Source organism: Malaclemys terrapin, chromosome 5 (genome assembly GCF_027887155.1).
Source record: "Malaclemys terrapin pileata isolate rMalTer1 chromosome 5, rMalTer1.hap1, whole genome shotgun sequence".
Taxonomy (NCBI): domain Eukaryota; kingdom Metazoa; phylum Chordata; order Testudines; family Emydidae; genus Malaclemys; species Malaclemys terrapin.
The window spans coordinates 21,182,899-21,195,126 of NC_071509.1; the positions used below are offsets into that span (position 1 = coordinate 21,182,899).

The window sequence follows — 12,228 nt, forward strand, 5'->3', positions numbered from 1 at the left end:
TGGCTGGGCCATGGGCAGTGGCCGGCAGCCAAGAGCGGGGCTGGGGATAGGGCCAGAGCGCATCTAGGGTCAGAGCAGGGCTGGGTGGTGCTCCCTTCCTGCCCACCGTGGGGGCTAGGCCAGGCCCTGCTGCACTCCCTTGGATGTTCCTCTGCCACCCCCCAGTGTGCCCCACAGGTTGGGGACCACTGCACTAGGAGGTCCACTTAACCCAAGAACATATGTAAATATGGCAAGTGGTGGTGGGTTTTTTTTGGTTTTGTTTTTTTTAATTTACAAATATCACAAATTTCATATTAAAATTTTAAATATCAGTGATTTAAATATTCTTTTCCCAATGAAGAGTGACCTTACCAACTGCAATAATTGGAGACTAATCCCATTACTTTCAGGGCCTGGGAAAATCATGTGAAACATCATCCTACAACATATCAATAAACAGACACCTTCAACTTGGAGAGGGACAAGCAGGAATTTGACAACTGAGATTACATGTAGACCATATTGTTGTTCTCAGACACATTATAGAATAGGGGTCGGCAACCTTTCAGAAGTGGTGTGCCGAGTCTTCATTTATTCACTCTAATTTAAGGTTTTGCATGACAGTAATACATTTAAACGTTTTTAGAAGGTCTCTTTCTATAAGTCTATAATATATAACTAAACTATTGTTGTATGTAAAGTAAATAAGGTTTTTAAAATGTTTAAGAAGCTTCATTTAAATTAAATCAAAATGCAGAGCCCTCTGGACCGGTGGCCAGGACCCGGGCAGCGTGAGTGCCACTGAAAATCAGCTTGCATGCCGCAGGTTGCCAAGCCGTTATAGAACAAAGTGTGGAGAGGCAAGCACCTCTTGGTGATAAATTGTATAGACTTCCAGAAGGCTTTGGAAAGCATGCACAGAGACCGTCTTTGGAGAATTATGGCATATTATGGAACACTAGCAAAAATAATTAGAATAATCAAGGATCTACATATAGGGTGGGCAAATTTCGGCCCAAGGGCCGCATCCAGCCCTCGAGCTCTCACTGGGGAGCAGGGTCCAGGGCTTGCCCTGCTCCAGCCGTATAGCAGGGTTGGGGGCTTCCCCCGCTCCGTGCATGCTGTGGCTCCGCGCGGCTCCTGGAAGCAGTGGCATGTCCCCCCTTCGGCTCCTACACGTAGGAGCAGCCAGGGGGCTCCGCATTCTGCCCCCATCCCAAGTGCCGCCTCCATAGCTCCCACTGGCAGGTAATGCAGTCAATGGGAGGTGCAGGGGCGGTGCCGCCTGGCTGCCCCTCTGCGTAGGAGCCAGAGGGGGGACATGCTGCTTCCGGGAGCTGCTTGAAGTAAGCACCACCTGGAGCCTGCAACCCTGACTCCCTTCCGTGCCCCAACCCCTCCCCCAGCCCTGATCCTCCTCCTGCCCCCTTAACCCCTGGGTCCCAGCCTGGAGCACCCTCCTGCACCCCCAACTCCTCATCCTCAGCCCTACTCCGAAGCTTCACCCCCATGCATCCCAACCCCCAGCCCCAGCCTGGAGTCCCCTCCCGCACCCTGAACACCTCATTTCTGGCCCCACCCCAGAGCCCGCACCCCCAGCCAGAGCCCTCAACCCCCTCGCACATCCCAACCCTCAATTTTGTGACTATTCATGGCCTGCCATACAATTTCCATACCCAGATGTGGCCCGAGAGCCAAAAAGTTTGCCCACCCCAATCTATATGATAATGCTGAATGTACAGCCAGAGATGGTGACAACATCCGCTAATGGTTTTCAATGACAACCAAAGTAAGGCAAGGGTATAATATGTCTTCACTATTGATTGCACTGATCATTGACTATGTCATGAGGAAAGTAACCACAAAAGGCCACAGAGGAATTTTATGTACAAATGATAAAGTGCAATTGGATGACACTGTCCTGCTTAGTTCAACACATCCCTTAATGGAGGAAATGACACAGCTTTTGCCAGATAGAACAAAACAAGTTGGTTTGTTCACCAACAATGGGAAGCCAAAATATATGGATATCCATGTCCCACAGGTAACCATTAGAGTGGATGAAGAAACACCTGAAAAAGTAAGTAATTTTACCTGTCTATGCAGTGAGATGTGCAATGATAGTAACACCATGCTAGATGTCAATTAAGGAATATCAAAAGGAGCAAACCATGTTCATAAACTTGAAAAGATTTGGAAAAGTAGCATGATTGGCACTGACACAGAAATACAATTTTTTAATACCAGCATCATGTCTGTCCTCAATTATGGAGCAGAGTCATGGAAATCTACAACAGAAATGGATAAAAAGATCAACTCATTCCAAAATAAATGCCTGTGGAAGTTCTTCAGAATCCACTGGAAAGAGTTTCTTGCAATATCAGAACAACAGATATATTTAGGACACACTGTAAGGATGCCATCAACATGACTTCCACAGCTAGAGATAATATGACACCACCTGGAAAAAGGAACAGAGGGCAATTTTGAAAAATATTACACAGTTCAACAGAGAAAGAAGTGAAATCCATCAACATGACACTCAGAAGCCTGAATAGACCAGCACAAGACTAAAATAAATGGTGGCAGAAACTGGCGGATGCCTTATACACCTGAGGGGGTGTTGGAGGATAAAGAAAAAGAAAGAAGAAATATTCTCTTATTATTACTTGTAAATAAAATTATCTACTCTTACACTTACATATATGGAAATTTGGATCAGACACAGGTCCGAGATTTTATTACAGGGCAATTACATTTACATAGGAAAACTGGTAGAGAAATTTCCAAAAGGTATGTCATTTTTAATAAAAATTTCATCTTCTGCTAAAGCTTTATTATTTTTAACCAGCTCGGTAGCTAGTCAGAAAACTCTTGAGAAAACATTTTATGCAAATTCTTCCTCCTCTCATTGTTTTGACCAACTCTAATAATAATGCTTAGTACTTGTAAAAGCAATCTTCCAAACATTTCACAACCTTTACCTCATTCTCACAATAGCCTTGAATATAGGTACCATTATCCCCATTTTGTAGACTAAGAGACTCTGGCATAGAAATTAAAGCCTCTAGCCTGCAAGTTGTGCCACATGGGTAGACCTCAGTGCCAATTTGTTGTGGCTCTGTGTAGGTATACCTACAAGGAACATTTTGAAGAATCTGAGCCTCCGATCATGGAGGGTGTGTGAAATGGGAATAGAATTCCACAGTTCCTGGCTCCCAGTTCGTGAAGAAGTAGGGTCTCAGCACAGTTCATGTTAACTATTCTTTTCTTCCAACATAATCCCTTCCATAATTCCCTTCATTGGAATAGACATTATCAATCTATCTATTAAAGGCTATGGTTAGGTTGCACTTTGTTGAGGCAACAGTAGACAAACTATTGCCCATCTTGCACTCCTATGACAATGACCTCCATCATATAGCTCAGTGGCTCTCAACCTTGCCAGACTACAGTATCCCTTTCAAGAGTCTGATGTGTCTTGTGTACCCCCAAGTTTCATCTCACTTAAAAACTATTTGCTTACAAAATCAGACACAAAAATTCAAAAGTGTCACTATTACTGAAAAATTGATTTTCTCATTTTAATTGTATAATTATAAAATAATTCAATTGGAATATAAATATTATACTTACATTTCAGTGTATATTATATAGAGCAGTATAAACAAGTCATTGTCTATATGAAATCTTGTTTTGCATTAATATATTTGTTATTTTCCTAAAGCAAGGTTAATTCTCCTTGGTTGGTATAATTTGGTACTTGGTTTTACCAACTAGAAGGATAAATAAATATGTATAAATATAATGTAAACAATTATATAGCTTACCATACATTTACCCTGATTCTTAATTTTACACTTTTGTTAGAAATTGCTGAATGACATTTCTTATTTATGAGATGATTAATTTTTTCTCAAGTTGCATTTGGATGGAAATAGGAATTCAATTAAAATTCATAAAAACTGTATTTTACAATTTTTTATTACTTCCAACTAAATTAAATTGTGCTGAATACATAAGAAAAATATCAAAACATGTTTTGCATTTATAATTAACGGATGTATTAGACCAGTGGTTCTCAAACTTTTGTATGGGTGACCCCTTTCACACAGGAAACCTATGAGTCTGACACCCCACCCTTATAAAGTAAAAACACATTTTTTATATTTAACACTATTATAAATGCTGGAGGCAAAGCAGGGTTTGGGGAGGAGGCTGACAGCTCGCAACCCCCCCACGTAATAAAATCATGACCACCAATTTGAGAACTGCTGTATTAAACAATGGAAGTATTATCAGTTGTTAGTGAATAGAACTGACTTTAGAACTAGTAAATCTCACCCTCTCACATTTTATTCTTAGATTGAAAGAGGAAAACAAGCTTTCCTGCTTTTTCAACTCCTAATTGGTTTCTTAACTTCCACTGAGCTAGTCATGGACGTCAGCTAGTTGAAAAAACTTAAAATGAAGAAAAGAGTCCCTCAGCACCTGTAGAAGAGGCTCTTTCTTTTAAAAGCCAGCTAAGCACTTCAACAAACTGGCTTCAGGTGCTTCACCAGCGGCTTCCACGAGTTCAGTAGTTCCCCTTTCTTTAAAACTAAAACATGTGCGCCGTAATATTTTTTGTATATAATGTTCAGGATGTTCATGGATTACAGGAAGCTGAGCCCTGAACTCAGGTTGCAATAATTTCACATTTAATTTGAAATACGGTTTACTTTTAAAAAGAAACATATTCGGTTTAAATAAAATCTGCTTTAAAGCGAAAAATTGTCCGCCTCGTCCTGCCTACCTCATACACCCCTCACGCTCCTGCCTTTGCGAGCTCCCAGCCTCTGTTATCCTGAGAGCGCCCTCTGCCGCCCCAGTCCCCCCGCCGGCAGCCGGCCTCGCACCTCGAGCCCCCATGGTTGCCCCAGCCTCGGGTGCGGGGGAGGGCCCGCGAAAGTCTGCGCATGCGTATTATAACTCCGCGGGTGGAGGATGCGCACGCTCCCGTCCCCACGCTGAGGACTTGTGCGCTGCCCACCGCCCCCTTGTGAGGCGTTGAAGCAAGAAGGACACTACAGCTTCCGGCATGCAACGCGCAGCGGGCCTAGGCGGCCGGCGGCGGCGGACTGGCAGCGGTGCATGCTGGGAGCTGTAGTTCCCGGTTCTGTATTGTCTCTCTGGTCGGGAACCCGACCGCCACCCCTGCCGGGTGAGTGACTGACAGCTCCCTGCAGCCAGTGGCCGAGGGGCTGGGTGGTGGAGACAGGCGCCCGTCGCCCCGGTGACCGGTGGCGAGTTGGTGACTCGGGGAGGCGCTGGAGTCCTGGGGGACGGCGGTGAGTGGGTCTGGGAGCGGTGCTCCCCCCCAGACCAAACCGACTATGCGCTACCGGCCCGGGACCCTACTCGGGACGGGGGGTGGAAGGAGTACAGTGGGGCAGGGGAGAGACCTGAGGGGACTCGGGGGGTGGGGGGTAGCGTGCAGAAGTTAGACACCCCCCGCGTTGGGCGGCGTTGGGTGTGTGCGACGGGGAGTGGTTCCGTTCCAAGCTGGGCTTGGGGGATGGGGCTTGGTTTGTTGGACTCCGATTTCACTGCTTGCTTTTCAAACAGTCCCAACTGACCCGGGTGCTGCTTTTCCCTCCCAATCCCAGCGGCTCCACCCTCCAGGGAGGCTGAGGCTGCTTCGACAAGGTGGTTAACGGGTAACACTGTTTCGAGAGTAGCGTGCAACTGTTGCTTGGCTGGCGGAGGGGGTACAGTAAACTGCTCCTGGCCCTCGAGGAGCACGTCCCCAACTATCCAGCAGCTACCTGACCCCACTCGCTGTTGTATCTGCCTGCCCTGTTAATGAATTTACTTCAGTACCCTTGTGAGGTGGGGAAACGCTATTAGCTCCACTTGGCAGAGACACAGAGAGGTAACTGCTGTGATTGATGCTCTTTTCTTTAGGAAAGAGATTTATAAACCAAAATCTCTGCACATTACTGATAATAATACTTGGCAATTGTGTAGCACTATTTGTGTTCAAAGTGTTTTACATCTACTAATCCTCCCTATACCTCTGGGAAGTGAATATGTATGATTCCATTTTTACAGATGGGGAAAATGAGGGAGAGAGGTTAGGTGACTTGCCCAAGGGCACACAAGGAGTTGGTAGCAGTGGCAGGATACCAGTCCATCTGAAGATATAACTGGCTCTTTTCTTCCTCTTCCTAGTTTGTCTGCACTCTTTTCCGATGTGAGTGCTGGAAGTGAGTTGCTCTGTGATCTTTTACCTAGGGCACCGGTTTCAAATTGTGGGTTGGACCCCAAAGTGGGTCGTGACCCCATTTTAATGGGGTCACCAGGGCTCGCATTAGAGTTGCTGGGGCCAGGGGCCAAAGCCCCACTTCCTTGGGTTGCAGGGCTTAGAACTCAGTTTCAGCCCTGAGTGGAGGGACTCAGAATAGATTACGGGCCCCCCGCCTGGAGCTGAAACCCTTGAGCTTCGACTTTGGACCCCCCCCCCCCAAACCCTGCCCAGGATGGCAGGGCTTAGGCTTTGTTCCCCCCTCCTGGGAACATGTAGTAATCTTTGTTGTTAGTAGGAGGTCTCAGTGCAATGAAGTTTGAGAACTCCTGACCTAGGGTCTTAGGTAATTGAGCTCTTCTAAAACTCATCCTTCTCATCACTGCTTCATTCTTAGTTTTGGTTTTCCAGATAATTTTTAACTTTCATCTATAACGCCAAAGCTTGAATGCTTTGAGTCTTCTCTCAGTGTCCTTCTTAAGTGTCCAGCTCTCAAATCCAAACAGGAGAATTGACTGTAGGTAGCAGTTTAGCAATTTAGTGAGGATATATGGAGTTTTAATTTTGATAACACAGAAGTCTTTGGAAGTTGTTGAATACTTTTGCAAACTGTATCCTTCTTTTGATTTCTTCATCACATCTTCCATTAGACTCCCTACACTTATTTCACCTATCAACCATCAAGTAATAGGTGTTGCCTGTCTTGTGCATCTCTGTCATAGGTGGGGGCTCAGCTCCCACTGACAGCCCCGCTGATCAGCTCCTCCCCTCCCCAGCGCCTCCTGTCTGCCAAGGATCAGCTGTTCAGTGGTGGGCTGGAGGAGAGGGAGCAGGAAGAGGCGGAGCAAGGGCAGGGTGTGCTTGGGGGAGGGGTGGGAAGAGGGGGGGTGGAAAGAGGTGGGGCAAGGTGGGGTTTTGGGGGAAGGGATGGAGTGGGGGTGGGGCCTGGGGCAGAGCGGGGGTTGAGCACCCCTGGGGAAATTAGAAAGTTGGCATCTCTGGTCTCTGTGTTTATTTATCATCATACTTTCTGTCTTCCTAATGTCGATCCTCACTCCATATTTCTTGCTGACATTGTTTGCAGCAATAAGCATGTTCTGAAGTTCTTCCTTAGTTTCAGCCAGTTATACTCAGATCTCATTGGTTCAGGAGCCAAATTTAACAATAAAAATTACCCAATGAACCCCAGCAGTATGAATTCATTGTTTCATTTACTCTCTCTATATCAGGGGAAGTCAAAATACAGCCTGCTTGCTGGATCCGGCCCGTCTAACATTTCTGTCCGGCCCACCATGACTAACATTTCTGTCCAGCCTCCTCTGCCCCCTTGCGATCTCCGAGTCTGGGCCACTAAAAGTCCCGCGGCACAGCGGGGCGCTCAGGCAGGCTGCCTTCCAGCCGTGGTCCCATGCTGCTCCTAGAAGCAGCCAGCTGCTGCTGGCACATCTGTGTGCACCTCTGGTGTGGGGGGAGGTGGCTCCGCGCGCTGCCCCCATCCCCAGCACTGTCCTCACAGCCAGAAACCGGCCAATGGGAGCTGCAATTCCATTTTAATGGGGTTGCCAGGGCTGGCTTAGACTTGCTGGGGCCCAGGCCAAAGCCCGAGACCCAACACCCGAGGCCGAAGCCTGAGGATTTCAGCCCTGCGTGTTGGGACTCGGGTTACAGGCCCTCTGACTGGGGTTGAAGCCCTTGTGCTTCAGCTTTGCCGCCGCCCCCCTGCATGGGCAGTGGGGGCTCGAGTGGGCTCAGGCTTTGGTCCCCCCTCCTGAGATTGTCTAGTAATTTTTATTGTCAGAAGAGGGTCGCGGTGCAATGAAGTTTGAGGACTCCTGCACTACTGTAACAGCTGCATTTAGCTCATATGTACACAAGGAAATGTTTCTTTCTGTAAGGTGATACAAAGTTTTCAAGGTAATAAAACACCATATGCAGTCTCATTTACTGAGCTGAAAAAATATTCCAATGTCAATACAATTTGTGAAACCTTTTATCAAATTACGGTAGTAACTTTTTATTGTTATTAATCCTTAACAGGGATACGGAAATGTCATAAAATTATACTTTTTTGCATGGGATCATATTACCATTTATGTTTTCCAAAGGTTATTTAATTAATGGGCCTGTTTTGCTCTTAACATGCATGCATAACCCCTACTAGCATTTTCGAACATGTGAGGGAATCTCCTCTGCAGGTATCTTCGTGTTCAGTGAGTGGTTATTTTGATAGCAACCATGTCATCCTACTTAATGATGTCATCAGAACCCTACAACAACATTAATTTAAAATATAATTTAATTTAAAAAAATCAGTAACATGCTGCAACCGTTTTTGTACGTACTCTAAATGGATTAAAAACAGTTTTAGTTCCAAATAAATAAAACATAGTGCACTAACTTAGAAGTTATTACAGTACAGTAATATAATGGAGATAATTGGATGTACATTAATATTTTAGGACACTCAAGAGTGTGGCCTAATTGAAGTAGGATATTCCTCTTCTTAAGGCATAGAACTGGGTGTAAGAAAGCCTGGGTTCTGTTTTCTGCCACTGATTCCTAACAAAGGTGGTGTGAGATTAAGAAGTGCTTTACAAACATTAATTAACCCTTGGATGGAAGGCATTATGTAAGTGAAAAGTATTAGGCTTTGTCTACACTGCCAATTGAACGACAAAACTTTAGTCATTCGCAAGTGCTTAAAAAAGCCTCCCCTCCCCCCCGAAAGACACAAGTTTTGCCTCGGCAAGTGGCAGTGTAACCAGCTCGTTGTCGGCAGGAGTGCTTACAGCAGGGGATGGAAGTATTTTGTTGGCAAAAGTGCCGACAAACAGCGTTTAGACTGCCCGACTTGTAGAAACACGGCTGTGTCACTAAAAGCTGTGTAGTGTAGATAAAGCCTTAGTGTTTGTTTGTTTGTTAAAGCTAAATTATTTTCTTGATTCCTAGAAAGGCTATCATGGCAGCTAGATAATTACTATATTAACACATTACTTACAGAAACCACTCTGCACTGCCAAATTATAACTGGAATCTACAGAGATGATAAAAAACAATGTTGACCCTTTGGCCTGGTCTACACTGGGGTGTGTGTGTGTGTGTGTGGAATTGATCTAAGTTACGCAACTTCAGCTATGTGAATGACATAGCTGAAGTCGACATACTTAGATCTGCTCACCTCAGTGTCTTCACTACGGTGAGTCAACTGCTGCCTCTCCCCCTTCGACTCTGCCTGCGCCTCTTGCTGAGCTGAAGTACAGGAGTTGATGGGAGAGCGCTCGGGGATCGATTTATCATGTCTAGACTAGATAGGATAAATCGATCCCCGCTGGATCGATCGCTGCCCACCGATCCGGCCGGTAGTGAAGACATACCCTTAGTCAAAAGAAAACAATTTAAAAATAAAGCTAAATTGATATTTTACGTGGTGGTTTAAAGCTGGTCATATTTTGGATCTGGAAGTCCTCTAAAGGGAGCACATCCTAGAGTTGAGTCTTCAGCTGAGTCTTTTTCCAATTCAGGATAATTCATTTCCAAGTACCAATTGAAAGAGGGTGAGACGCAATCTCTGACCATTTAAATACTTCTTTCATTGTTAGAGTAGTGAAATAACTAACATACTTTAAAAGCTAGACCTGAGATGCCAATGAATGTTTTTTGTTTTGTAAAGCATTTAAAGTTTCAGATGCTGCAAGCACAAATGTCACTCTTGGCAAAAGAATGTGTACATGTATTTATATATTGCTGTCCATGTTCAAAGTGCTTTACCAATTTTAGTCTAAGTACATGCCAGGAGGTCAAATTATGACTAAAGTTTGAAATTCTTGATTCTTTGTTTTTTAATGATCAACCATAAAAATAATATTTACTAAGGTCATCTATGGCCATTCCAATGTGGATGCACCTGATCTTGGAAGCTAGTAAGTGTTGGGTACTTACCGGTACTTAAGGTAAAAAATATCCATTAATTTTGTGTGCTTGATTTGAGACATCTAGGACCTGATTTTTTAGGGTACTTAGAGTTATATAGCACTTTATTTGTTCAAAGCACAGCTCCCTTTGACTTCAGTTGTAGTTGTGAGTGTTCTGCATGCCTGCAAATCACACACCAGGGCAGGGCTGATAAAATTGATTAAAAAATCAGAATATTCTAATTAATAAAGTATTTTTTTTTTTAAAAAAAAAGCCTATTTGAAATTGACAACTTCTATTAAGACCTAAACTTGCTAAAATCTATGAAAATCATTTAAATAAAAAAAATCAAGCAATACGTGTTTGCTGCTAAAATTTTAAAGAAAATCAAACCACTGAAGTGGAGCAGTTTCTAGCTAAGTACCTGGAACCATAGTTTGTTGAAGTGCTAAACCAGCTTTTGACAGCAGTAGCCTTTTCTGCAGGTAGAGAGAGAATATATTTTTTTAATTTCACTTTATTCAGTTGAGAAACCTATTGGGAGTTGAAAAAGTAGGAAAAGCCTTTTTTTTCTCTTCCAGTCTCTGAATAAAAGTTAGGTGTGAGGGGATGAGATCTATCGCTTCTAAAAACTTGAAGGACGTGGTGACCAGAAACAATCAATTCAGTTCACTAACTACAGATAACATCCTTTGTTTAATACATCTGTTAGTTTAAAATGCACAACTGGTTTTGATATTTTTCCTTTAAGTATGCAGCACATTTAAGATCATATTATTTAACTAATAAAAAACAGTTTTAGAATGCTCTTTGTGCATTTTTAGTTGAGTTCCAGTTTCCACCCAAATGCATTTTGACATAAATCATGAGTAAAAAAATAATCCTCCAGTAAATAGAAAATGGCGAATGACATTTCTTAACTTATGTACTTTTTTGTATTTTTTATTATCTGAAATCTAAATTAAGCTATAATTGGTTAAATAAATGTGTATCAATATAGTGTATCCTCCTGCAAAACAGTACTCATAAATTGTTCGCCCTCTATAATACTGATAGAGAGAGATGCACAGCTGTTTGCCCCCCCCCCAGGTATTAACACATACTCTGGGTTAATTAATAAGTAAAAAGTGATTTTATTAAATACAGAAAGTAGGATTTAAGTAGTTCCAAGTAATAGCAGACTGAACAAAGTGAATTACCAAGTAAAATAAAATAAAACACCCCAGTCTAAGCCTCATACAGTAAAATAACTGAATACAGATAAAATCTCACCCTCAGAGATGTTTCAATAAGTTTCTTTCACAGACTGGATGCCTTCCTGGTCTGGGCACAATCCTTTCACCTGGTACAGCCCTTGTTCTAGCTCAGGTGGTAGCTAGGGTATTTCTTATGATGCCTCCTTTGTTCTGTTCCACCCACTTACATATCTGTTGCATAAGGCGGAATCCTTTGTTCCTCTGGGTTCCCACCCCTCCTTCTCAATGGAAAAACACCAGGTTAAAGATGGATTCCAGTTCAGGTGACATGATCACATGTCATTGTAAGATCCCAAGCCTTCATTCCTCCCAGCCTGACTCACAGGAAGGCCTGGCTGCAAACAGAGCCATCCACAGTCAGTTGTCCTGGTTGATGGGAGCCATCAAGATTCCAAACCACCATTAATGGCCCACACTTTGCATAATTACAGTAGGCCCTCAGAGTTATATTTCATATTTCTAGTTTCAGGTACAAGAGTGATACATTTATACAAATAGGATGACCGCACTCAGTAGATTATAAGCTTTGTAATGATACTTTACAAGAGACCTTTTGCATGAAGCATATTTTAGTTATATTATATTCACACTCATCAACATACTTTCATAAAATCATATAGAGTGCAACGTCACCAGGGATTTTTATTTACTTCCCCCAGCATTCAAACTGATGGGGCAGGTATTTGAGTCCCGTCTCCTCTTAATGGGTGTGCGTGTAGGGCAATCAGCAAAGTCTTAGTCCTTTTGTGACAGATTTTCGTTACCAATCTGCCTGGGCCACAGTTGATCAGG

General features: G+C 43.6%; 1 protein-coding gene across 2 annotated transcripts in view; it reads left to right on the forward strand.

Annotated features, from left to right (window-relative positions):
- Positions 1–5,180: 5,180 nt before the first annotated feature.
- The window catches only part of RGS12 (regulator of G protein signaling 12), a 180,449-nt gene continuing 173,401 nt past the window's right edge, over positions 5,181–12,228 (forward strand). For both annotated transcript variants that reach the window (XM_054030685.1, XM_054030686.1), the window contains exon 1: positions 5,181–5,312. The gene's annotated coding sequence lies outside the window, so the exon portion shown is untranslated. The remainder of the gene's footprint in view (positions 5,313–12,228) is intronic.